The sequence below is a fragment of the Aquarana catesbeiana genome, linkage group LG01, assembly GCF_042186555.1.
Source record: "Aquarana catesbeiana isolate 2022-GZ linkage group LG01, ASM4218655v1, whole genome shotgun sequence".
Lineage (NCBI taxonomy): Eukaryota > Metazoa > Chordata > Amphibia > Anura > Ranidae > Aquarana > Aquarana catesbeiana.
The window spans coordinates 319,887,997-319,914,273 of NC_133324.1; positions in this window are offsets into that span (position 1 = coordinate 319,887,997).

Consider the following 26,277-nt stretch of genomic DNA (forward strand, 5'->3'; position numbering starts at 1 on the left):
GTCTCTCCAATGTCATCACACACACACACACAACGCAGGACCAGTGATCTTGCATTATATGTGAAGAAATTAGGGACCTTCCCACATCCTGGGAGCAAGGAGAACGAGGAGTAGGTTAGCTATTTCGCCTTACTTTTTACCCCCTAGACCAGTGATGGCGAACCTTGGCACTCCAGATGTTTTGGAACTACATTTCCCATGATGCTCAACTACACAGCAGAGTGTATGACAATCATGGGAAATGTAGTTCCAAAACATCTGGGGTGTCAAGGTTCACCATCACTGCCCTAGACTAATTGAGCAGTTAACCCATGCTGTGGAGGGGAAAACAATTACTTAGTACTTTTTTTTACTTCTGAGTGGATTTCAACTTTACATAGTTAGGCTGAAAAAAAGACGCAAGTCCATCTCGTTCAACCAATAAAAAAAAAAAAAAAATTCATACAATCCCAAATACACAATCCAATACCCACAGTTGATCCAGACTAAGGCGAAAAACTCCAGCAAAGCATTATCCAATTTGCTTACAGCAGGGGAAAATAATTCCTTCCTGATCCCCTGAGAGGCAATCAGATATTCCCTGGATCAAATTTACCTATAAATGTAAGTACCCAGTTACAGTTGTGCTCAAAAGTTTGCATACCCCGGCAGAAATTGTGAAATTTTGGCATTCATATTGAAAATATGACTGATCATGCCAAAAAACTGTCTTCTATTTTAGGATAGCAATCACATGAAGCCAATTATTAACACATAGTTTTTTGGATCCTTTTTAAATCATAATGATAACAGAAATCACCCAAATAGTCCTGATAAAAAGTTTACATTCCCTGGAATGTTTGGCCTTGGTACAGACACAGAAGGTGGTACACACAGGTTAAAATGGCAATTAAAGGTTAATTTCCCACATTTGTGGCTTTTTAAATCACAATTAGTGCCTGTGTATAAATAGTCAATGAGTTTTTTTAGCTCTCACATGGATGCAATAAGCAGGCCAGACACTGAGCCATGAGGCGGTAGAAAAGAACAGTCAAAAGACCTGTGTAACAAGGTAATGAAACTTTATAAAAATGGAAAAGGATATAAAAAGATATCTAAAGCCTTGAATATGCCAGTCAGTACTGTTTAATCAGAGAAGTGGAAAATTTGGGGATCTCTTGATACCAAGCCAAGGTCAGGTAGATCAAGAAAGATGTGATAATAAATGGCTTCATGTGATTGCTATCCTTAAATAAAAGACATTTTTTTGGCATGATCAGTCATATTTTCAATATTAATGCCAAAATTTCACAATTTCTGCCAGGGTATGCAAACTTTTGAGCACAACTGTATATTATCTACATTTAGGAAAGAATCCAGGCCTTTTTTAAAGCAATCCACTGAGCTGGCTAGAACCACCTCTGGAGGGAGTCTATTCCATATTTTCACAGCTCTTACTGTGAAGAAACCTTTCCATATTTGGAGATGAAATCTCTTTTCATCTAGACGTAAAGAGTGCCCCCTTGTCCTCTATGATGACCTTAAAGAAACTTCATGCCATGCCTTTATGCTATTTGAATAGGCTTTCTGATGCAAAGGTAGGGCATTATCACATGTTGCAGTGCGCTACAATGTTGGTGTGTTGGAAATGTGCATGGGGTGTAATTAACAATCACACCACAATGGTAACATGCATGTCACTGCAGTACAGTAGGGTGATGGAGTCATAACTGGGACATTCTAAAAAGCTAAATGACAGTTGTGTCTGTTGAACAAATATTCCTTTCTCTGCTTACATTATAGTCAAATGAGTATAGATCTATAGGTCCTGGCAAATCTAAACACATTACTGGATTTGGCAGGATCTGCTACACATTCTCTTGAAGCATTCAAAGCAGTTATAAAGACATGTACGGAGCTGTATTAAAAAGGAAGCAGAGTACAGACATGAAAGGGTGCAAGGAACTTAAGGAAGGAATAAGTTAGGAAAAGGAGGTGTTTAAGGAAGTTAGGGATAGGTTGGGATTGGTGGATCAGTGTAGAAGGGGAGGAGAGTTTTAATTAGTGTTGAAGCTGGGGGAGTGAAACAGCAGTCGTGTGTTGGAGAGTCAGGAAGAACGTTCCCTGGGGTAACTGAGCGACAGCAGGTAGTAGAATGAGTGGTTTAGAGCAACTCTGGATACAGCTTAGGGAGGCAGCGGAGACCCACGGAGCAGAATGGCTTCAGAGCCAGATTGCCTCCACATTACAGGGGGTAGAGCAGGGCCCATCCACTGCGAGGCCTGCCTCATCACGGGCTAGGAGGTCTCGACCTCCGGAGCGCCTTAGTCCCGACATCACTCCCAGGACTCATAGGAGACTGGGGAGCCCGAGTCGGACCCCCTCGGGACCCCCTCCGGCAAAACAGACACCAAAAAGAATGGGCGGGGGGACGACAAGGAGAGACAGATCGCCACATAGTCACAGGGGGGGAGGCTTAATGCAGTCACCCAGGCCGGCCCCCGCCGATGCATCTCCGCATGACAGACAGCAGGCTGCCACCACCGGCGATGTTCCGGTCGGGGTGGCAACCCGGCGAGGGAGAAAGGGACGGTCGGGCGCCGGCCTTGCCTGTGAAACGGCCGGCGGCTTGCCTCGTGGCGGCGCCATCTTACCTCAGGGAGAAGTACATCTTCGCCAGCACACCATGGATCAGCAAACAAGATTGTCCAGAAAAGGTTTTTAATCGAAAACGGTCACATCACAAGGGAAACACAACCGTAATATTCTATTATCTGATAGATCCCTGGGACCCACTACAAAGGCCAGGCCCATGATAGCATATAAACGGGGTAGAATGCTGCATGACCATCTTATACAAGCTGATCCCAGACATAAGTACATCAAAACATTACCCAAAATATCGCTGAAAATGGGTTGCTACAGATGCTACAACTGCAATGTGTGCAACTCACTCATCTGCGGCACACATTTCACACACCCACGTATGGGTAAACGTTACCCGATACGTGAATACTATAACTGCAATACCGATTTTTGCGTACATGTGCTGAAATGCCCCTGTACATTATCATATGTGGGTAAGACCATTGGCCCGTTTAAGAAAAGATTCCAGAAACACAGAAGCGACATCAGGGTCGCCCTGGCCAAGACCGAAAAGGGTGAACAGGCTGATCCCAACAAACCGGTGGCAATACACTTTGTAACAGCTAAACGTCACACATGAGTTCCGTGGGATGGTGATTGAGCACATCAAACCTCCCCATAGAGGAGGGGACCGAGATCTGTTACTTCTCCGCCGCGAGGCCTACTGGATTTATACCTTGGGCACGGTACACCCTGGGGGACTCAATACTAACCTGTCGTTTACATGCTTCATTGATGAAAGATGATTGTTTCACATGTATGTTTTCTTTTCCACCCAGGATATGGTTATCATTATGATGTAAAACGTGCAATTTTGATCATCTTAATATCATTCTAGCAATTACTCATCGGATGTTTATATACCTTGTATATATATATACCTGGTACTACTCTCCCCTTTGGGGATCTTTTACTGCTTTTTCATTTCTTTTAAACATCTGGCATTTATCAGTGGTAATCATCCAGCGGGCACTCTAACCATTTTTGTATTATTGTATTTATGACAATGAGTCCTTTACCGAATTCCCAATTACATTTATTGGGTATTATCTAGCCCTCGGGCTCCCGCTGGCAATCACATTTGATATCCCCAGATTCCTTCTTTCCTTTTCCTCTCCCCCCCCCCCTCTTTTCTTTCACCTTCTCTTCACCCCTTTTTTTCTCCTTCCCCCCGGTTTTTCCTTCCCCCCTTTCTCCTTCCTCCCCACCCCCCCCTTTTGTTTATTTCCCTTTTCTTTCTTTTTTCTTCTTTTTTTCTTTTCTTCCCTTTTTTTCCCCTTTTTTTCCCTTTTTTTCCTTTTTTTCTTTCTCTTTTTCCTTTTTTTTCCTTTTTTTCCCCTTTTTTTCCTTTTTTTCCCCTTTTTTTCCCCTTTTTTTTCCTTTTTTTCCCCTTTATTTCTTTTTCTTTTTTTTTTTTTCTTTTTGTCCCCCTTATTTTCTTTTTTCTTCTTTTTTCCCTTTTTTTTCCTTTTTTCCTTTTTTTCCCCTGTTCCTCTTTTTTTCTTTTTTCCTTTCATTCCTTTTTTTCCTTCTTTTCCCTCTTTCCTTTTTTCTTCCCTTTCTCCTTTTTTGTTTTCTTTTATATCAAATATTTTTCCCTGCCCTATGCACTGTAACTTGTCTTATATACCCTTGCACACTGTGCTTCGTTTACTTTATTTTATCTATTCGATTTTATTTAGTTTTTTCTTCCCCTCTTTTCTCCCCCCCTTTTTTCCCCCTTTTTTTCCCCTTTTTTTGTCCCCTTTTTCTTTCCTCTCCCCCCCTTGTGTTTTTTTCCTTCTTTCACCCTGACATGCTTGCCATGACATGGTTTTTATCGTTCTCAGACACTTTGTTCCATTCTATTTTACACTTCTTTCCTTTTTGCTATATTCCTTTGCTCTTGTCACGGCATTTCTTTCCTTTACTCTTCACCTACACACTATTTCTTGCAGCACCTTCACATGCTCTTCCCCGCTATATCGCTTTTCTTTTCCCCTCTCTCCTCTCCCCGTATGCTCCCTCCTCCCCTTGGTTATCTGACGTGGCGTCGGCCGCACCACACGGGTTACCGTGACAACGGCGGCCCCGCTGCCAGGCGTCCTTCGCATTCAGCGGTTGCCAGCGAGCCGGGCGCATGCGCTACACACGCGGCGCTATGCTATTGGCTCCCTGGACCTCCAGCTGACTGACAGTCGCTGGGTCCTAGGCAACAGTGTGCCCCGAGCGGGCGGAATCGGCAATCCTTGCCGATCGAACACAATTCATGACAGTTACTGATGCCACTTGTTATTATAGCATTGTATGCTTGCCAGTATGGTTAGGATTATGCATTATCTATACAAACTATGATTTTCAATGATTCTGGCGGGATTCTGACGTCAGATTGACGTCAGATTGACGTCAGTGGGAGGGGGAGGGGACTATTTCTCTCACTCTGCACTTGTTGTTCTCATTATTGGTGACCACTATATATATGTTGTATTTTACTGTGCACCCCATCACTTGCCTGACAAAGGGGTCCTGCGCGGCCCCGAAACATTGCACCTCCCTTGTGATGTGACCGTTTTCAATTAAAAACCTTTTTTGGACAAAAAAAAAAAAAAAGCACCTCCCTTGTGATGTGACCGTTTTCAATTAAAAACCTTTTTTGGACAATCTTGTTAGCTGATCCATGGTGTGCTGGCGAAGATGTACTTCTGTTTGATGCTTCCAGAACCCAACTGGTAATCGTTACAGCACCCGTTAATGCTCTATTGCCATTTGTCCGGGAACATGTGTGACCGGAATATTGAATTGATCTTACCTCAGGGAGGAGGTTCAGCCAGTCAGCACAGGGATCGTCAGTCGGGAGGCCCCGCCTCCAGGTTCAGAGAAGGGCCTGGGAGGGTTGGCCAGCACAATGCCTGCGTGAGAGACAGGTTGCCGAGTGATGACATCATTTCCCCGTACGATGGGAACGGAGGACGGAACCCTCAGATGGATGTCGCCCCCCCTCCTGTCGCTCAGGCTGCGGGACGCAAGTCTGCCAGAAGAGCAGCGGTGGAAGAGCAGCAACGGATGCAAAGGGACAGCAGCAGCAGCAGCAGTGAGGAGGGCGAGCTGAGCGATGATCCACAGGAGGCAGCGGTGGAGTCGGGTCAGACGGCTGGTGGGTCCTCTCGCCTAAGGCAGCCTGGTAAGCAAACTTCTGGTTTTTTTACTAATGTCTCTGGGTTGACTGATGCAGGGGGATCCAGAGTGGGGGGGAATGTGCAGGGTACCTTAAGGGGGGGGAGGGATTTATGGGACTCAGTGAGGGAGTTACTTCGTCACCTGGAGAGCGGGGCTCCGCAACCCTCATCCCCCATCAGCCCCTGGGTACCACAACCCCCGAGTGTTAGGGACCCCCCGGTTGTAGTGGACCCCCCGCAAAGGCCGACGACGCTGGTGGTGGCGGAGACACAGTCGGGAGGTGACGGCGTGGGAGATTCTACAAAAACCACAATGCAGGAGAAGGATGCGGAAAAGGTGAGATTGGCAGATGCAGCCAAGTGTGAGGTCTACGTTTGCTTCGAGGGACCTTTGGGGGCGCATTTGAAAAAAGAGGTAAGAGAAAAAATTTGGAAAAACGAGTTTGTGGAGATTTTCTCCCTGCTCCCGTTAGAAAAGTTTAATTTGGACCGGGTAAAGCCGGATGAGAGTAAAAAAGAGGAGGAGGAGAAGAGAAGGTACAGATTAATTCCGCGCACATTTGCTAACTGGTTGCAAGCATTTGCAATTCTGGCGAGCGTGATTGGGGAAAAAGCCCCAGAGAATTGCTCGGCATTATTCTGTTATCTAGAAGCGATCAGTGAGGCACATCGAGTATATGGGGGCTTAGCATGGCTTCGATATGACGAACAGTTTCGTCAAAGGAAGGCTATTCGCCCCTCGATCAGATGGGACCATAAGGATATCAGTCTCTGGATGAAGTTGATGACTTCATCCAGGGCTGCGAGCCCATTTTTTCAAGGGGGGGGTCGGCGGCACTTCCTCTGCTGGAACGCCGGCCCCAAAAAAGAAAGGGGTGTGCTGGCAGTTCAATGAAGGCAACTGTCGTTACAAGCCTGAATGCTCCGGATGTAGTGGGATGCACCCTTTTGTGCGCTGCTTCAAGCAAGGAAAAGGTCGCACAGGGGACATCTCTGGAAAAAGGGATGACGCCGGTGAGACTAGAAAGGATGCTACCTTTCCTAAATAGGTACCCAGATAGGGCGGCGGCAATGTTATTAGAAACAGGTTTCAAGGAGGGTTTTCGAATTCCGAGTTCATTGCGGGAGGTTCCGCCGGTTGCAGACAATTTGAAGTCGGCACGCCTCCACCCGGAGGTGGTGTCGGCTAAGCTGTTTAAGGAAGTTGCATTGGGCCGGATGGCTGGACCATTCACTTCCCCGCCTTTACCAGGGTTAATCGTTTCCCCGTTGGGAGTTGTTCCGAAGAAGGAGTTGGGGCAATATAGAATGATACATCATCTGTCCCACCCAAGAGGTGGCTCAGTGAACGATGGTATTGACCCGCAGGATTGTGCGGTTACCTATACATCCTTCGATGCAGCTATCTCTTGGGTCAAAAAATATGGTAGGGGCGCCCTCATGGCTAAAACTGATGTGGAATCGGCATTCAGATTATTGCCGGTACACCCCCACAGTGTGCATTTGTTGGGATGCTGTTGGCAAGGGTCGTACTTTGTTGACCGTTGCTTGCCAATGGGTTGTTCCATTTCGTGTGCACTGTTTGAGGCGTTTCGCTTGTTCTTTGAATGGGCGGTTAGGGAAGCGGCAGGGATTAATTTATTATACATTATCTAGATGATTTCTTGTGCATAGGCCCCCCAGACTCCAGATGTTGTGGAGTATTATTGGGAACGTTACAACACCTGGCTGAAAGATTCGGGATTCCGCTGGCGGCCGACAAGACAGAGGGCCCAACATCAGAATTCGTTTTTTTGGGCATCACTATTGATTCCATGACTATGGAATGTAGGCTTCCGGAGGACAAATTGGTGGCGTTACGGAAGGAGGTGAGTATGGCGGGTAAGAAGCGTAAGCTGAGGCTGATGGAATTGCAATCCTTATTGGGAAAATTGAATTTTGCATGCAGAATCATTCCCATGGGTCGTATATTCTGTAGGAGATTGGCGGCGGCTACGGCCGGTGTGAGAGTTCCCAATCACTTTCTCAGATTGACCAGAGAGTTGCAGGCGGATTTAAAAGTGTGGGATGCGTTTTTGGAGTGTTTTAATGGGCGATCTGTGTGGCAAGTGGGACCGGTCAGTAATGCTGACTTGGTCCTGTTTACAGATGCGGCAGGATCGGCAGGATACGGGGCGTATTGCTGAGGTAGATGGAGTGCAGGACCATGGCCGGACATTTGGACAGAGGCGGGTTTCCTTCGAAACCTGGTCCTCCTAGAACTGTTTCCTATTGTTTTGGCAGTAGAACTGTGAGGGGAGGAATTATGTAACAAGAAAGTTAGGTTCAATTGCGACAATTTGGGGGTGGTTTGGGTGATTAATAACATCTCGGCTTCATCCCCACCTGTGATTAGGTTGTTAAGACACCTGGTGCTCAGTTGTTTGCGCATAAATGCATTTATTTATGCTGTGCATATCCCTGGAGTGGACAAAAAGTTAGCGGATGCTTTGTCTCGTTTCCAGTGGGAAGAATTTCGCAAACTGGCACCGGAGGCGAACCGGGTAGGGGAGCCATGCCCGTCGGAACTGTGGAGAGTTGCGTTGGAATCACCGCAGGATTGATCCGGCAGTCCCTCAGCGCAGGAGCATGGAGGGCTTATGAAAAAGTGTGGCAAGAATGGTTTGCCTTGATGGAGGAGGTAGGAGGGTCAGAGGACTCTGCTGACTTACAGACTTGGGTTTTGTGTTTTATTTGTAGGAATTATGAAAAAGGGGTCTCTAAGTCAGGAATAGGAAAGAAGATGGAGGCTCTAGCCTTTTTATTCCAATTAAAAGGACTCAGGGATGTCACAAAATCCTTTATGGTTCGCAGGGCGTTGCGGGGTTATAGAAAAGGTTCTCACAAGAAGGACTCCAGACGCCCAGTGTCATTTGAGGTGCCGGGGACGATTCTGACAAGCCTCAACAAGGTGTGTTCAGAGTACTTTGAACAAGTACTCTTCCGAGCAGCCTTTTTGGTGGCATTTTTTGGAGCATTTAGAATTGGGGAGTTGGTCTCGCCATCAAAAAGGGTGGTGGGGGGTCTAAGGTTGGGTGATGTGCAGTTTTCGGATCAGTCAGTTCTGATTTGGATACGGCAATCAAAAACGGACCAGGAAGGAAAAGGGGTCAGAGTGGAGTTGTTCAAGGGGTTGGAAACCCAATTTTGTCCGGTAGCAGCTCTGAGGCAGTTCATGGATATGCGCCCGACAAGGGAGGGAGCACTGTTTATCCATAAGGATGGATTGTGCTTTTCCAGGTTTCAGTTTACAGCGGTGATGAGGAAATGTTTAAAAGAAGGAGGGCTTTTCCTGGGAGAATATGCAGGGCATTCCTTTTGCATAGGGGCGGCCACAGAGGCAGCTCGCTGGGGACTTTCAGAAAATGTAATAAAAAAGATAGGCAGATGGGAATCAAACAGATTTCAGATATATGTTCGTCCACAGTTATTGTGAAGTATAGTGGTTGTATAGGTTAAGATTAGTAGATGGTTAAAAAATGTTGGAATGTCGCTGGTATGTTTCTGTTATTTCTTTCAGATCCCCCCAGATGTCTCATTTGGATATTGGGACACTCATACGTTTTTTGGGGGGCAAAACGGGCGGACATCAGACCTGAAGGTAGACAGCTACGGCTTAAGATAGAGGAGGGCACGGTCAGGTGGTTGGGTATACCGGGCATGAGGTGGCAGCAAGTGGTTCCGGAGGTACATAGATTTTATAGGTTGGACAGGGTCCCTGATATATTGGTCCTTCATGTGGGAGGAAATGACTTGGGTATTAGACCAATGAGGCAGGTCATTAAAGATATCCAATGGGACTTTCTCAGGCTCAGGGCATCCTTTCCAGACATGCTGTTCGTATGGTCCGATATAGTTGCCCGGATGTTTTGGAGAGGGGCCCGATCGTGGGAAAAAACTCAATAAGACCCGCATAAAAGTTAACAAAGAGGTGGGCAGGTTTGTTTCCAGGAATGGGGGTATAGTGATACGGCATTGGAAATTGGAAACGGACACTTGGATGTACCTGAGAGGGGATGGTGTTCATCTTAACCCGGTGGGGATTGATCTTTGGTCCCTGGGGCTTGAAGATGGCATTAGAAGAGCATTTTTGGTGTGGCTGCGGGCACAAGCGTAAGGTGTCACACTTGTGCCGCGGTGGCGTTAGGTCCTTGGCGACAAGAGTACATATATATATGGATAGATATATATATTGGTTAAAATGAGGATTGAAAAACGTTGGGACACATCCCAGGATGGAGTTTTCCGGTTGGTCCAGTCAGTTTTTGGACCAACGGGTAATAAATGGGGGTCTGGGTCAGTTAGCGAGTCCTCGAGGCGAGTTAGCGGCTGGGGACAGATGCTAACAAAAGGGGCTCAGGCTCAAAAGTGATTGGGGTCGCCAGGGATCAGCAACAAAAAGATTACTGAGAGTTAGAGTTAAATATTTTAAATATTTTGAATATTTAAATGGTTATAAATATTGAAAATAAAAAGTTTACAGTTTTTATTGGTTATTGTTAAATAAAGGCCGATAAGGCCATTTACATCCAATCCAAGTGTCGGTGTCATTACTTAGTAATATAAGGTGCCGTGCATGTATTGGTGGGGAAGTAAGGTATCTGGCTACCCTATTCATGGAGAAAATCTGCTGTAAATTTATGTTTCCATTGGCATGTTCCTTCCTGATGCCACCAGCCTGACCCACTAGGCATATGGGTTGCTACAGTGGGGAAAATAGTTATTTGATCTCCTGCAGATTTTGTAAGTTTGCCCACTTGCAAAGAAATAAAGGGTCTATAATTTGTATCATAGGTGTATTTTAAATGATAGAGCCAGAATATCAACCAAAAATCCAGAAAAAACACATGATACAAATGTTATAAATGTAGTTGCAGTTGAGTGAGTAAAATAAGTATTTGATCCCCAAGCAAAACATGACTTAGGTGTCCGTTTCATAAGCAGTGGAAAATATCCACTGCTGAGTTCTCCAGCATTCACAGAGGAGATCGCTCTCCTCTGAGTGCCTGTTTATGAAGCAGTGTAAATCGCTTCTCCTTTTGTGAAGTGAAGCGATCTACAAACGCTTCAAACAGTGGAGAATGCCCCCTGATACTGGAATCTCGTGAGACATAGCGAGATTACAGTACCAGAAATTCACAAAAACACTCTGGTGTCTGTTTATTAAGCAGTGGTAAATTACCACTGCTGAGTACAGGGGCATTCTCAGAGGGGACCCCCCACCTCGTGTTAATAAAATAATTAGTCCCCTACACAATACTGTATATGTACATGCAGACCAATTTGATGCGGCGTATGGTCTGAGCACTGACAGGCTGACCCCCCCCCCCCCCTTCAACCTCTGCAGCAATGCTGGCAACACTTGTACGTCTATTTCCCAAAGACAACCTCTTGATATGATGCTGAGCATGTGCACTCAACTTCTTTGGTCGACCATTGCGAGGCCTGTTCTGATTGAACCTGTCCTGTTAAACCACTGCATGGTCTTGGCTATCGTGCTGCAGCTCAGTTTCAGGGTCTTGGTAATCTTCTTATAGCCTAGGCCATCTTTATGTAAAGCAACAATTCTTTTTTTTTTTCAGATCCTCAGAGAGTTCTTTGCCATGAGGTGCCATGTTGAACTTCCAGTGAGAGAGTGAAAGCGATAACACCAAATTTAACACACCTGCTCCCCATTCACACCTGAGACCTTGTAACACTAACGAGTTACATGACACTGGGAGGGAAAATGACTAATTGAGCCCAATTTGGACATTTTCACTTAGGGGTGTACTGACTTTTGTTGCCAGCGGTTTAGACATTAATGGCTGTGTGTTATTTTGAGGGGACAGCAAATTTACACTGTTATACAAGCTGTAAACTCACTACTTTACATTGTAGCAAAGTATAATATTTCTTCGGTGTTGTCACATGAAAAGATATAATAAATATTTACAAAAATGTGAGGGGTGTATCTCACTTTTGTGAGATACTGTATATACAGTTAGGTCCATAAATATTGGGACATCGACACAATTCTAATCTTTTTGGCTCTATACACCACCATAATGGATTTGAAATGAAATGAACAAGATGTGCTTTAACTGCAGACTTTCCGCTTTAATTTGAGGGTATTTACATCCAAATCAGGTGAACGGTGTAGGAATTACAACAGTTTGTATATGTGCCTCCTACTTTTTAAGGGACCAAAAGTAATGGGACAGATTAACAATCATCCATCAAACTTTCACTTTTTAATACTTGGTTGCAAATCCTTTGCGGTCAATTACAGCCTGAAGTCTGGAACGCATAGAATCACCAAATGCTGGGTTTCATCCCTGGTGATGCTCTGCCAGGCCTCTACTGCAACTGTCTTCAGTTCCTGCTTGTTCTTGGGGCATTTTCCCTTCAGTTTTGTCTTCAGCAAGTGAAATGCATGCTCAATCGGATTCAGGTCAGGTGATTGACTTGGTCATTGCATAACATTCCACTTCTTTCCCTTAAAAAACTCTTTGGTTGCTTTCGCAGTATGCTTCAGGTCATTGTCCATCTGCACTGTGAAGCGCCGTCCAATGAGTTCTGAAGCATTTTGCTGAATATGAGCAGATAATATTGCCCGAAACACTTCAGAATTCATTCTGCTGCTTTTGTCAGCAGTCATATCATCAATAAATACAAGAGAACCGGTTCCATTGGCAGCCTTACATGCCCACACATGACACTACCACCACCATGCTTCACTGATGAGGTGATATGCTTTGGATCATGAGCAGTTCCTTTCCTTCTCCATACTCTTCTCTTCCCATCACTCTGGTACAAGTTGATCTTGGTCTCATCTGTCCATAGGATGTTATTCCAGAACTGTGAAGGCTTTTTTAGATGTTGTTTGGCAAACTCTAATCTGGCCTTCCTGTTTTTGAGGCTCACCAATGGTTTACATCTTGTGGTGAACCCTCTGTATTCACTCTGGTGAAGTCTTCTCTTGATTGTTGACTTTGACACACACACACCTACCTCCTGGAGAGTGTTCTTGATCTGACCAACTGTTGTGAAGGGTGTTTTCTTCACCAGGGAAAGAATTCTTTGGTCATCCACCACAATTGTTTGTCATGGTCTTCCGGGTCTTTTGGTGTTGCTGAGCTCACCGGTGCGTTCTTTCTTTTTAAGGATGTTCCAAACAGTTGATTTGGCCACACCTAATGTTTTTGCTATCTCTCTGATGGGTTTGTTTTGTTTTTTCAGCCTAATGATGTCTTGCTTCACTGATAGTGACAGCTCTTTGGATCTCATATTGAGAGTTGACAGCAACAGATTCCAAATGCAAATAGCACACTTGAAATGAACTCTGGACCTTTTATCTGCTCCTCGTAAATGGGATAATGAGGGAATAACACACACCTGGCCATGGAACAGCTGAGCAGCCATTTGTCCCATTACTTTTGGTCCCTTAAAAAGTGGGAGGCACATATACAAACTGCTGTAATTCCTACACCGTTCACCTGATTTGGATGTGAATACCCTCAAATTAAAGATGAACATCTGCAGTTAAAGCACATCTTGTTTGTTTAATTTCAAATCCATTGTGGTGGTGTATAGAGCCAAAAAGATTAGAATTGTGTCGATGTCCTAATATTTATGGACCTGACTGTATAATATATATATATATATATATATATATATATATATATATATATACACACACACACACACACACACACACACACACATAAACATGGTAGGTGGACACATTTACTGTCTTGGGGGGTCTGATCGAGGAAGAAGGAAGTCTCTCTCTTCTCTCCCCGATTCACCACCTCTGAGCGGGTGAATTCTGACAGAGATCGCACCTTCATAAACTGTCCATTTCTGTGTTAGTCAATGACAGCCTATCTGTGTGAGCAGACATAATCAGGGGAGAACATGTTCTCCCCCGATCATCTTTGTTTCATAAACCGTTAATGAAATGAGATCAGCAGCGATCCTCAGGATTGTCACTGTTCACAGTTTCATAAATGGACACCTCAGTACTTGGTGGAGAAACCCTTGTTGGCAAGCACAGAGGTAAGACGTTTCTTGTAGTTAGTGACCAGGTTTGCACACATCTCAGGAGGGATTTTGGTCCACTCTTTCTTACAGATCTTCTCTAAATTTTTAAGGCTTCTTGGCTGTCACTTGGAAACTCGATGTTTCAGCTCCCTCCATAAATTTTCTATAGGATTAAGGTCTGGAAACTGACTAGGCCACTCCTTGACTTTAATGTGATTCCTCCTGAGTCACTTCTTTGTTGCCTTGGCGGTATCTTTTGGGTCATTGTCATGCTGAAAGACCCATCCACGACCCATCTCCAGTGTTTTAGCTAAGGGAAGAAGGTTCTCATCCAAGATTTTATAATACATGGTCCCATCCATTAGCCCCTCAATGCAGAAAAGTCGGTCTGTACTTTTAGCAGAGAAACAGCCCCAAAGCATAATGTTTCGACCTCCATGCTTGACTATAGGGATGTGTTCTTAGGGTCATAGTCAGCATTTTTCTTCCTCCAAACACGGTGAGTTCCCCTCCTCAGGAGCACACATGTACAATCAAGCCAATGAACAGTTAAATGATTCAGAGAAGGATTGGGACAAAGTGCTGTGGTCAGATGAGACCAAAATTGATCTCTTTGGCATTAACTTGACTCGCTATGTTTGGAGGAAGAAAAATGTTGACAATGACACTAAGAACACCATCCCTACAGTCAAGCACAGAGGTGGAAACATGATGCTTTGGGGCTGTTTCTCTGCTAAAGGTACAGGCCGATTTTGCCCCATTGAGGGGCCAACGGACGGGGCCATGTATTGCAAAATCTTGGACGAGAACCTTATTCCCTCAGCCAAAACACTGAAGATGCGTTATCGATGGGTTTCCCAGCATGACAATAACCCAAAACATACCACCAAGTTAACAAAGGAGTGGCTCAAGAAGGCGCACATTAAGGTCATGAAGTGGCCTAGTCAGTCTCCAGACCTTAATCCTATAGAAAGTGTATGGAGGGAGCTGAAACTTCGAGCTGCCAAGAGAAAGCCAAGAAACCTTAAGGATTTAGAGAAGATCTGTAAAGAAGAGTAGACTAGAATCCCTCCTAAGATGTGTGCAAACCTGGTCACCAATTACAAGAAACTTTTTGCCTCTGCGCTTGTCAACAAGGGTTTCTCCACCAAGTACTAAGTCATGTTTTGCTTGGGGATGAAATACTTATTTTACTCACTGAACTGCAACTTAATTTATAGCATTTGTTTTATGTGTTTTTTTTCCTGTATTTTTTGGTTGATAGTCTGTCTCTATCATTTAAATTACTCATATTATAAAAATTATAGATCCTTCATTTCTTTGTGGTGGGCAAACTTACAAAATCTGCAGGGGATCAAATAATTATTTTCCCCACTATATACATGCTGATACCAGCCTGCATGATCTTTAACACTAGGAATAATGCTTTAAAAGGAATCCATAAAAATAAATAAATAAATAAATAAATAAATAGATAAATAAAAATGACAAAATGAACATCAACAGTCCCCAGTGCTGAGGGACAGCTGGTTCTTTTCCACCCATGATGGCCATGAGAGATGAATATTATTATTATTATTATTATTCAGGATACAATACAATAAAATACAAGAGGAAATGAGGACCCTGCTCATAAGAGCTTACAGTCCAATAGGGTGGGGCAAGTGGTACAAAAGGTTATAACTGTGTTAAAAGTTCAGTTGTTAGTTGGAGGCGTGATAGTCTTCCCTGAAGAGATGAGTTTTCAGGAATTGTCTAAATGTGGAGTAGGAGATAGCAAGACAGATTGAGGTAGAGAGTTCCAGAGGATGGAAGAGGCTCTGGAGGAGACCATGGGAGGATGAGATAAGACAGCTTGAGAACAGGAGATCTTGTGGAGTGGAGAGGATGAGTTGGGTGATATTTGGAGAATAGACTAGTAATGTAGCTTGGGGCAGAGTTGTGAATGGCTTTGTAGCTTGTTAGTATTTTTGATTTAATTCGCTGGGCAATCAGAAGCCAGTGGAGGGATTGGCAGAGAGAGATGGCAGACACTGAGCAGTTGGTAAGGTAGATGAGTCTCTCAGCAGCTTTCATGATAGACTGAAGAGGAGATGTAGCCTGTGGAGCGGTAGGCCCATGAGAAGGGAGTTGCAATAGTCAAAGCAAGAGATACCCAGGGAGTGAATGAGTAGCTTGGTAGTTTCATTAGTTAAAAAAGGGGCAAATTTTAGAGATGTTACAGAGGTGAAGTCTACAAGCTTTTAACAGTGATTGGATTTGGGGGTCGAAAGGGCAGGTCAGAGTCTAGGACTACACTTAATACCCTGGCATGAGGGCTAATAGTTGGTATTATTGATCTTGATGGAAAAGTCATGGAGAAGAGCAGTTAGTAATGCGAGAGGAGACTAAAGGAGTGTGGTGAGGATTTGATTTGGGTGTCATCGATGTAGAGATGGTACATGAGTCCTTTGAACACACATATATATATATGTACTTATACTTACCCGAGCCCCATCTCGATCCAGCAATTTGCACGAGAGCCTCGGCTCTCCAGGGGCTCTACCTCCTAATTGGCTGAGACAGCTCATTGGCAATCACAGCCAGTGAGCCATAGAGGGGAGAGGGGGTCAGGGCCGAGTTGCGGCTCTGTGTGTGAATGGACACACAGAGCCACGGCTCAGGAACGAGCCTGCTTGGGTGCCTCCATTGCAAACTGTATGCTCTGTGGACACTCAGCAGGAGGGAGGGAGGGGCCAAAAGTTCCTGAGAGGGATCAGAGAAAAGGAGGATGCAAGCTGCTCTGTGCAAAACCACTGCAAACAGGTGAGTATGACATGTTTGTTATTTATTTAAGCCTTTAATATCACTTCAATAGAAATAAGTAGGCATGTTTGCTGTACAGTTCTCAACATTTATTATGAAAAAATTCGGACCACTAATAGGGCCTATAATTAATGCTATTTTTTCAGTTTTTCTGTTTCATTAACAAGCAGTGATAAGACGGGGACTTCTCATATGCCTTGATAATGGCAATACAGTATGGGTCAGCATGGACTCTGAACAGGTGTTACTGGAGAGCCATAACGACAGAAACCTTGTGACACAAAGGCAGCTCCATTGTAAGTATTTTGCTATAATGATTATGGCACTGTATTAAAAAACCCTTCAGAGTTTGAACTCCAGAAATGACATTCAGGAACAGGAACAGGTCAGGTCAGGAACAGACCACATTTTGGGGCATGTTCATTCAAATATATTCAAGCTATTCACCAGATCCGAGGACCTGAATTTCTACTAAGAATCTAAAGGAAATATCTGTAAAATCTAAGAAGAGTCAAATAAAAAAAAAAAAAAGAATGTTAAGGCATGGTAGGACCAATGACACATTTTATATATTTAGAAATTATGTTTGACAATTTAACTATTTAATTGAGATTGACAACTGGATTTTCTGTCAGCCAATAGAGAAAAATAATTCCGGGAAATTGGGATGGATGATGGCTTTGTATCCAGGCAGACTTCACCGACATCAGATTTGTAAAGGGAAAGTCACGGCTGCTATCTAAGGCCTGGTTCACACCTATGCATTTTAGTGCTTTTTTGCATTTTGGAGATTTGCACTACAGAATGTGTTCCATAGTCCATAGGAAACCATGTTGAGTGGACTGTAGTGTAAATCTGCAAAATGCAAAAAGCATTAAAAATGCATAGGTGTGAACCAGGCCTTAAGCTTACTATAAAACTGCGGTATGATGGAGGGAACAATATAGAACTTGCAACAGTCTCTTTTCACAACTAGCATAAAGAATAGCATGGATATTCTCTCCAAATGCAGTGATGGAGTGACAGAAACCATGAATCAGACCGAGACAGAAGTACAGTTAAATCACCCTTGTTTATTAATAAAAATAAAAAGGTAAATAGAGTAAGTGTAGTCAAAGCATAGCCAGAGGCCAGTAACCGGATCGGGTAGTCAGCCAAGCCAGAGTTCAGTAACCAGATCGGGTAATCAGCCAGGAACGCAGAAGATGGTTTCTTGTGATGTGACCAAGGCGAAGGCAGGAAAGAAGTGAGCTGGACGTCTTTAAGTAGGTGGGACTGAGGGCAGGGGCATGTACGTCCGAGGATGAGACCCAGGAGCGTTCTTCCAGACCGTACCCCTTCCAATGCACCAGGTACTGTATGCGCCCACAGAACCTACGGGAGTCAACAATGGATTGTACCTTATACTCCTCATGGTTCTCAACCTGTATAGGGTGAGGACGTGGCACCGAGGTGGTAAAGCTGTCGCAGACCAGCGGTTTCAGTAAGGAGACATGGAAAAATTAGTGGAAAGGAACTAGAGTCGAGCTGATCCTAGAGGCCTCTGCCACATCCCACAATAAATGAGAGAAACAGAAAACAGAAATGCCCCAAAGGGATATTGCGGGCAGTGGATCAACAAGGATCAACCCATTGATCTTTGTTGATCCACTGCCCGCAATATCCCTTTGGGGCATTTCTGTTTCCAATAAGGAGACATGAAACACGTTTGAGATGCGCATACTAGGAGGAAGGTCCAACGCGTAAGCCACTGGGTTAATCCTGCGAAGGATACGCAAAGGCCCAATAAATCGAGGTGCGAACTTCAGTGAGAGAACACGAAGTCGGAGGTTGCGAGATGACAGCCAGACCCTGTCCCCAACCTGGTAGGAAGGCTCAGGCAGGCGTCTGCGGTCAGCATGGAGTCTGTACCTATCATTAGCATGACGCAAAGCCTCCTGGACTTGTGCCCAAGTGGAACAAAGACCACGGAGATGCTCCTCTAGCGCAGGAATACTCTGCGGAACAAACGAGTCAGGCAACAAACGGAGACAATCAGGAAGCAGAATTCAAGGCACTGTTGTGAGCAAACTCTGCCCATGGTAACAGGTCTGACCAGTTGTTGTGTCAGAAATATAGCAACGTAGGAATTGCTTCAAGGACTGATTGGCTCGTTCTGCAGCCCCATTAGACTGCGGGTGATATGCAGAGGAGAAATTAAGCTGAAATTAAGCTGAATTCCCAGCTGTGCACAAAAGGCTCGCCAGAACCGGGACACAAAATGACTACCCCTGTCCGAGACAATCACCTTGGGTAGCCCATAAAGATCTCCCGAGCAAAAATGGAAGCCATTTCCTTAAAAGTGGGCAACTTTTTAAGTGGAATACAATGACACATCTTTGAGAACCAGTCAACCACCATAAGGATAACCGTGTTGCCTTGGGAGTTGGGCAACTCCACAATGAAATTCATAGACAGGTGGGTCCTGGGCCCCTCTCCATTGGGTATGGGTTGTAGGAGGCTCACTGGAAGGTGTTGTGGAGTCTTACTCTGAGCACACACGGAACAGGCAGCTACGAAGGCAGTTATATCAGCACGTAGACTAGGCCACCAGAATTGTTGAGAAATGGCCCAAATGAGTTGATTCTTCCCAGGGTGGCCAGCTGCCTTGGGAGAATGGTAAGTCTGGAACACGGCAGTACAGAGACACTCTGGGACAAAGCAGCGGTCACAAGGTTTCTCAGGAGATCGACCTGAGCGGCAAGAATTTTGTCACCCAAAGGAGAAGTAAGACTGGCGCGAACCGTAGCCAGAATACGATCAGGAGGAATCATAGGAACCGGAACAGACTCCAACTTGGAAGTGGAGGAAAATTGTTGTGACAAGGCGTCAGCCCTTACATTCTTAGTACCGGGTAAGAATGAGACAATGTAATTGAAACTTGACCGGAAAAGAGCCTATCACGCCCTTCTGGGAGAGAGGCGTTTACCCTCAGACAAGAATGTGAGATTCTTATGGTCAGTAAGAATGAGAACCGGCACAGTGGTACCTTCGAGGAGATGTCTCCATTATTTCAGGGCTAAAATGATCACCAACAGCTCTCTGTCACCAATCTCGTCGTTGCACTCCACAGGTGATAATTTCTTGGAAAAGTAGCCACAAGGATGCATAGCACTCTCAGAGGTAGGACGTTGAGACAGAAGGGCGCCAACACCAGTCTCAGAAGCATCAACCTCAAGGATAAAAGGTAACGTAGGATCAGGATGTGCCAACGCAGGAGCAGAAACAAAGGTAGCCTTGAGACTTTCAAAGGCCTGAATGGACTCCGGAGACCAACTCTGTGGGTTACCATTCTCTCTGGTCATATCGGTCAGGGGCTTGACCAGAGACGAGAAGTTACGAGTAAACTTCCAATAATAGTTGGCAAAACTCAGGAAATGCTGCAGGGGATGTAACCCCACGAGTCGAGGCCACTGTAGGACTGCCGAAAGTTTCTCTGGGTCCATCGAAAAACCAGCAGTGGAAATGACAGCCCAGGAATTTAACCTGTTCCCAATGGAACTCACACTTCTCCAGTTTACAATAGAGATTGTTCTCTCTTAATTTCTGAAGCACACGACAGACATCTGTGTGGTGACTCTCCAGGGACTTGAAAAATATGAGGATATCATCGAGATAAACCACCACACGTAACTGCAACAAATCTTGGAGGACATCGTTAAATTCCTGGAAAACTGCCAGGGCTTTACAAAGGCCAAAAGGCATTATGAGGTACTGATAATGGCTTGTTCTGGTATTAAACGCAGTTTTCCACTCGTCGCCCTCCTTAATCCTCACGAGATTGTAAGCCCCTCTCAGATCAAGCTTAGTGAAAACCGTTGCTCCCTTGACGCGGTCAAATAACTCTGTAATCAACGGGACCGGGTAGGCATTCTTAATCGTGAAACGATTGAGACCCCTGTAATCAATGCATGGTCTCAGTTCACCGCTCTTCTTCTTCACTAAAAAAGAAACCAGCACCAGCAGGAGACGAGGATTTGCGGATGAAACCTCGAGAAAGCGCATCTCAAACATACTCCTTCATGGCTTTATCCTCCAAGACTGATAAAGGGTAAACCCGACCACGAGGGGGAGTGGCACCAGGTTGAAGGTCAATTGCGCAATCATACGGCCGGTGTGGAGGCAAACTACCGGCTTGACCTTTGTCAAAGACAAAATCACGGTACTCCTCTGGCAGGGAGGAGAGTGAAGAGGTACACAGGACCTTGGCGAGCTTCCGGAAATATGTTTCACTGCATTGTGGTGACCAGGAGAGAACCTCAGCACGGAGCCAATCAAAAGAGGGGTTGTGTCTCTGTAACCAAGGATAACCAATAACCAGCAGAAATTTAGGAGAGGAAATCACTTGGAATTGTAATATCTCATGGTGAAGAGCCCCTATGGCCATGGACAACGGAATCGTCTCATGAGTCACATGGGCAGGCTGTAGAGGTCTCCCATCAAGAGCCTCAATGGCAAGGGGAGTGTCACGCAGCTGCAGTGGAATCGAGTGCTTTGATACAAAGGCATTATCAATGAACAGGCCTGCAGCCCCAGAGTCGATTAGAGCCTGTATCTTGATAGACGACTTAGCCCAAGAAACGGTGACCGAAACCAGGGGCTTATCCTTCTGGATAACTGGGCACAACACACCACCTAAGGTCTGTCCATGACAGGACCTCAAGGTTCGGGTGTTCCCAGGACGGGTAGGACAAGACTTCAAAAAGTGACCTGCCTGGCTACAATAAATGCACAATCTCTCACTCCTCCTAAAAGCTCTCTCATCCGCAGAGAGACGCGTGAAGCCCAAGTGCATGGGTTCATCTTCACTGACCGACTCAGTACCAGGAGGCATGGGAGGTGAGGGAGGCATGGGTGGGACTGCAAGGCTCGGAGGCAAATGTACAGGAGGCTTCCGCAAGCGCTCCTTAAAAGAAAGTCTTTCTCTGAGTCTGGAGGCAATGAGGATGGCAAACGAAATCAAGCTTTCCAGCTCAGTGGGTATATCTCGGGCTGCTATCTCATCCTTGATGGAATCCGAGAGACCATGATTAAAAGCAGCCACGAGGGCCTCATTGTTCCAAGCAACCTCTGCTGCCAGAGTACGGAACTCAATGGCGTAGTCGGCAACAGTTCTCGTACTCTGTTTGATGGACATGAGGCACTTGGCAGCAGAAGCGGAGAGTGCGGGAACATCAAATACCCTTTTAAAGGAGGTCACAAACTCAGGGTAAGTCAAGACAACAGGTTTTTGCGTCTCCCATAGAGGGTTAGCCCAGGCCAAGGCTCTCTCAGAAAGCAAAGATATCATGAACCCCACTTTGCTTCTGTCCGTGGAAAATGCCTGGGGCAGCATCTCAAAGTATATCTCAACTTGGTTGAGAAATCCTCTGCATTGAACTGGATCGCCCCCAAATCGCTGGGGAAGCGGGGCGCAACCAGATATACCTCTTATAGAGGTAATACTTAAGGCAGGTGCCTGCACAGAGACTGGCACAGCAGCAGGGTCGGCCTGCAACTCAGGTTGTACGGAGCAGCCACAGTGGGGGATTCCAGGTGAGCCGTGCGACTCAGGAGCGTTTGTAACGCAATGGCAAACTGATCCATGCGGTGATCTTGCTCATCCAATCTGGAAAAAATATTACCAACAAGTGGATTGACTGTATCTTTTGAATTCATGGCCTTCGCCTACTGACAGAAACCATGAACCAGACTGAGACAGAAGTACAGTTAAATCACACTTGTTTATTAATAAAAATAAAAAGGTAAATAGAGTAAGCATAGTCAAAGCATAGCCAGAATCCAGTAACCGGATCGGCTAGTCAGCCAAGCCAGAGTTCAGTAACCAGATCGGGTAATCAGCCAGGCCAGAAGTCAGGGATCCAAGTGGAGGAACAGCAGGCAGGATAAGGAACCAGAAGGGATGTCAGCAAGCCAGTCTTTAAACAGGAACGCAGGAGATGGTTTCTTGTGATGTGACCAAGGCGAAAGCAGGAAAGAAGTGAGCTGGACGTCTTTAAGTAGGCGGGACTGACGAGCAGATCCACAACAGCTGGTTAACTGTGGAGAGAGAAGAGAGCTGGCAATTAGTGGACAGCTGAGTGGCCAGCTCAGAGAAGGAAGGGCTGAGCCACCCCTTACATGGAGTCCGAGTGGAATCCATTGCTGCCATGGATAGCCCAAAATGATTCTGTACAAAATAGGTCCTACTTGGGTCAAAACCTAAAAACTTAATGCTACAAGGCCGCATTGCTAACCAGTATACTACAAGGCTGCCTTACATGCTCTGTTGTGAAGGAATGTAATGCAGATAATAATAATCAGAAAATGTCTATTTTCTTATGTGTATATATGTTTCTATGCAACTCCTTACTCATTATATAAGTATACAGATTAGCTCTGCTTCTTGATTCTGAAAATGGCGGCTACCTCCTGCTTCCCACACATTAGAAGAATGCAGAAGTGAAGACAGAACCAGCAACAACCAAGGCTCGGCATCAAGTGTCTCCATTTTGTCTTGTATTTCAGCCAATAAGATGTATACATAGCAATGACGTATCTTTGTGTATAAAACTTGTGCACCGCCCTGAAATAAACCAGAAGTGTAAGAAGTAACCGAGCTGAACATATCTCAGAGTGTTTGCTTCTAGAATGCATGCATGTACACACTTTTTAATTAGAAACAACAGCAGATAACCTTGAGCTCGATTGAAGTTCTTAACCTTATCATTTGGCGCCCAGAATGTGGGGCCTCCAGGCTACAGTCGAAGGGAGACCGCGAGAGGGATCAAGTGGATGACCGAGACAGAACAAAGGGGGTTAGCGCAGCCCTAACAGTACAGTAAGCATATTTATTCTTACCACTGTACGACTTGTCTGTCTGGGCTAGCTGCTTGATCTTGTTGGCTCTCTAAGACTGTTCAAAGTGGCAGTGAACTTATTCCCCACCTGGGGCTTTTTTAACGAACCTGCCATTGGGTCTCTGCTGACTGTCTATTATCTGTTCAGTGTCTGTCATCCTGAAGAATTGCGACTCAGCTGACTGAAAGTGCAGCTGCAGGTGTGTGTCTTCACCCCCAGATGAGCTGTCTGCCTCTGGGGGAGATGGAACCCTGCAGCAAACGTCTATAGATGGGTTTCTCAGGTGAGCTGTCGGCCCCTGCAGTAAACGTCTATGGATGGGTTACTCGAGGTTGACAGTGTAGGACCTCTGAGGGTTAGCTCAGTTGCTAAGGCTTCGTGGTGCAAAGGATGACAGGTGTAGTGTTGTAATGTCCTGTCCTAAATGTGTATGTGGATTAATGTTTGCTATCCATGAGGGGGACTGGGGTTTGATAAAAGTCAAGCAGTCAGGTTACAGAGAGAAACAGCCAAGGGATAGGAGCCTGTTAGTTTTTCCTGCAGCATTACGAGCCGCCACCTGTGGAATTTCTTGATAAGCAAACAGTGAAGAGGGATATTAACCCCTCAAGCCGTCAGCTGAAACTGCTGCGGAGAAACAGAAGAGAGTGAGAGAGAGAGAGAGAGAGAGAGAGAGAGAGAGAGAGAGAGAGAGAGAGAGAAGGGAATGCTAACATGTGATATTGTGAAGAATGTGATATTGTGAAGAGGAGAGAAGATGTTGAAATAGTTATCAAAGCTGATTTAACCCCCAATCTGGCTCCGGACTCACAGCTCCAAGAGGATCTCAAACATATGTTGGCATCCGTAAGGAACAGTGCCCTTCCCAGCCCCCACCCCAATACCAGTCTTAGTTACCAGAAGGAGCACCGGTGATGTATGTCGCTTTTACCCCATCACAAGCAGCGGCCTTAGTGACAAGTCTGCCTGACCCAGAGAAACAGCCAATCCCCTTCTACCGCAGGATAATGTGAATATAAGAAACTTACTCAGCTGCCTGGAGAGACTTTATCAGCCTATGCCAAATCAAAGCAGGACATGTCTTTTGGCATCTTTGAGTCTGGGCAAAGGAGAAATTGGCAGATCAGACCACCACAATCCAAGATATTGCCCAAGATAAAGGGGATTCTGTGGAGAAGTACCATGTTAGACTCATCCAAGCCTTTGACTGCTTTTGTCTCAGGGCTCAAAGAGGATATCAGAAAAGGCTTGAGGGTTGCTCCCCTATCCTTAGAAGACTCACCTGCTTTGTGTTCTCTGCCTCTCCTGATGACACTTCATGAAGCAATAACTCCAAGTTCAATACCGCAGGAAGTATTTGACAGAATCCCTGCGTGCCTATGGTCTAATGGTCACTTAAAAGTGCCACCAGTTTCAGTTAAGTTCAAAGAGGGCGCATCATTGCCCCGGAAACCATAATATCCTCTAAAGTGAGCCCAATCTGCAGCTATTTCAAAGCATGTCAAGGCCCTCGTGTCAGATGGAGCCCTGATACTCTGTACATCTCCATGCAACACACCTCTGTTCTCTAGGAAGAAGAGAACCCCTAAAAGAGAACCAGCTACCTGCGGGGGGTGTCTCTGACCGCAAAGTACCTCACAGTGGTGGACCTTGCAAACGCTTTCTTCAGTGTCCACCCTCACCCCTCCTGCTGGTACCTTTTGCATTCACACACGAAAAAACAGCAACATACCTAGACAGTTATGCCACAAGGGGCACAGGACTCTCCAAGCCAGTTTGCAAAAGCTATGGCTATCATCCTTGACACATGACAAGAGGATCACCCGGAAGTGATTCTCCTCCAATATGTTAATGACCTTCTCCTCTGTACCCACTGTTGAAGTCACCTCAGAAAGCCTGTTGAGCTATCTTGCCAACCAGGGTTGCAAAGCCTCAAAGCCCAAATTGCAGTGGTGCTCAACATCTGTCATTTTCCTTGGACATTGTTTGTCCCATGGGACAAGACACCTCACTGAAGACAGGGTGAAAGCAATCTCTGACATCCCACTGCCACAAAGCCAGAAGCCCCTTCATGCCTTCCTTGGACTAATTTCCTATTGCAGAGCATGAATTCCAGAAGCTTCCCTACTGATGCAACCTTTGTACAATGCTCTGAAATCAGACCCCTTCCAGATGTCTCCGGAAGCAATATCCTACTTTGAGGCCCTCAAGTGTGCCATCCCCGGCGCTAGGGCTCCCAGACTAAGACAAAACGTTCAAGCTCTTTGTATCTGAACATCTGAGACATGCTGCAGGTGTACTCACCCAATCACATGGCATCCGCCTACGCCCCATAGGATATTATTCCTGTCAACTGGATGCGGTAGCAAGAGGAGGCCCATCGTGTCTGCGAGCTGTCTTTGCTGCACAAGCCTTGCTTGACAAAACTTCGGACTTGGTCCTCGGACACTGCCTCGTTCTGCTTTCTCCCCATGACTTTGCTGCCATACCCAACCAGATCCGGTAGAAATATCTGTCCACTACCAGACACTTGAGACCCCTATGTTCCCTCCTTCTACCGGGCAGCATTACTCTATTACGTTGTCAAACACTGAACCCTACCTTCCTTCTTCCACTTCTCGAAGGGGGAAAGGAGGAGGAGTCGAGTCTTTACTTGTCACCCCGTGACTGTTTCAAACTAATGCGGCTGGAAACCACGCATCTCCCCACTATGAGTGAAATACCCCTGCAGAATCCAGGTCACCACTGA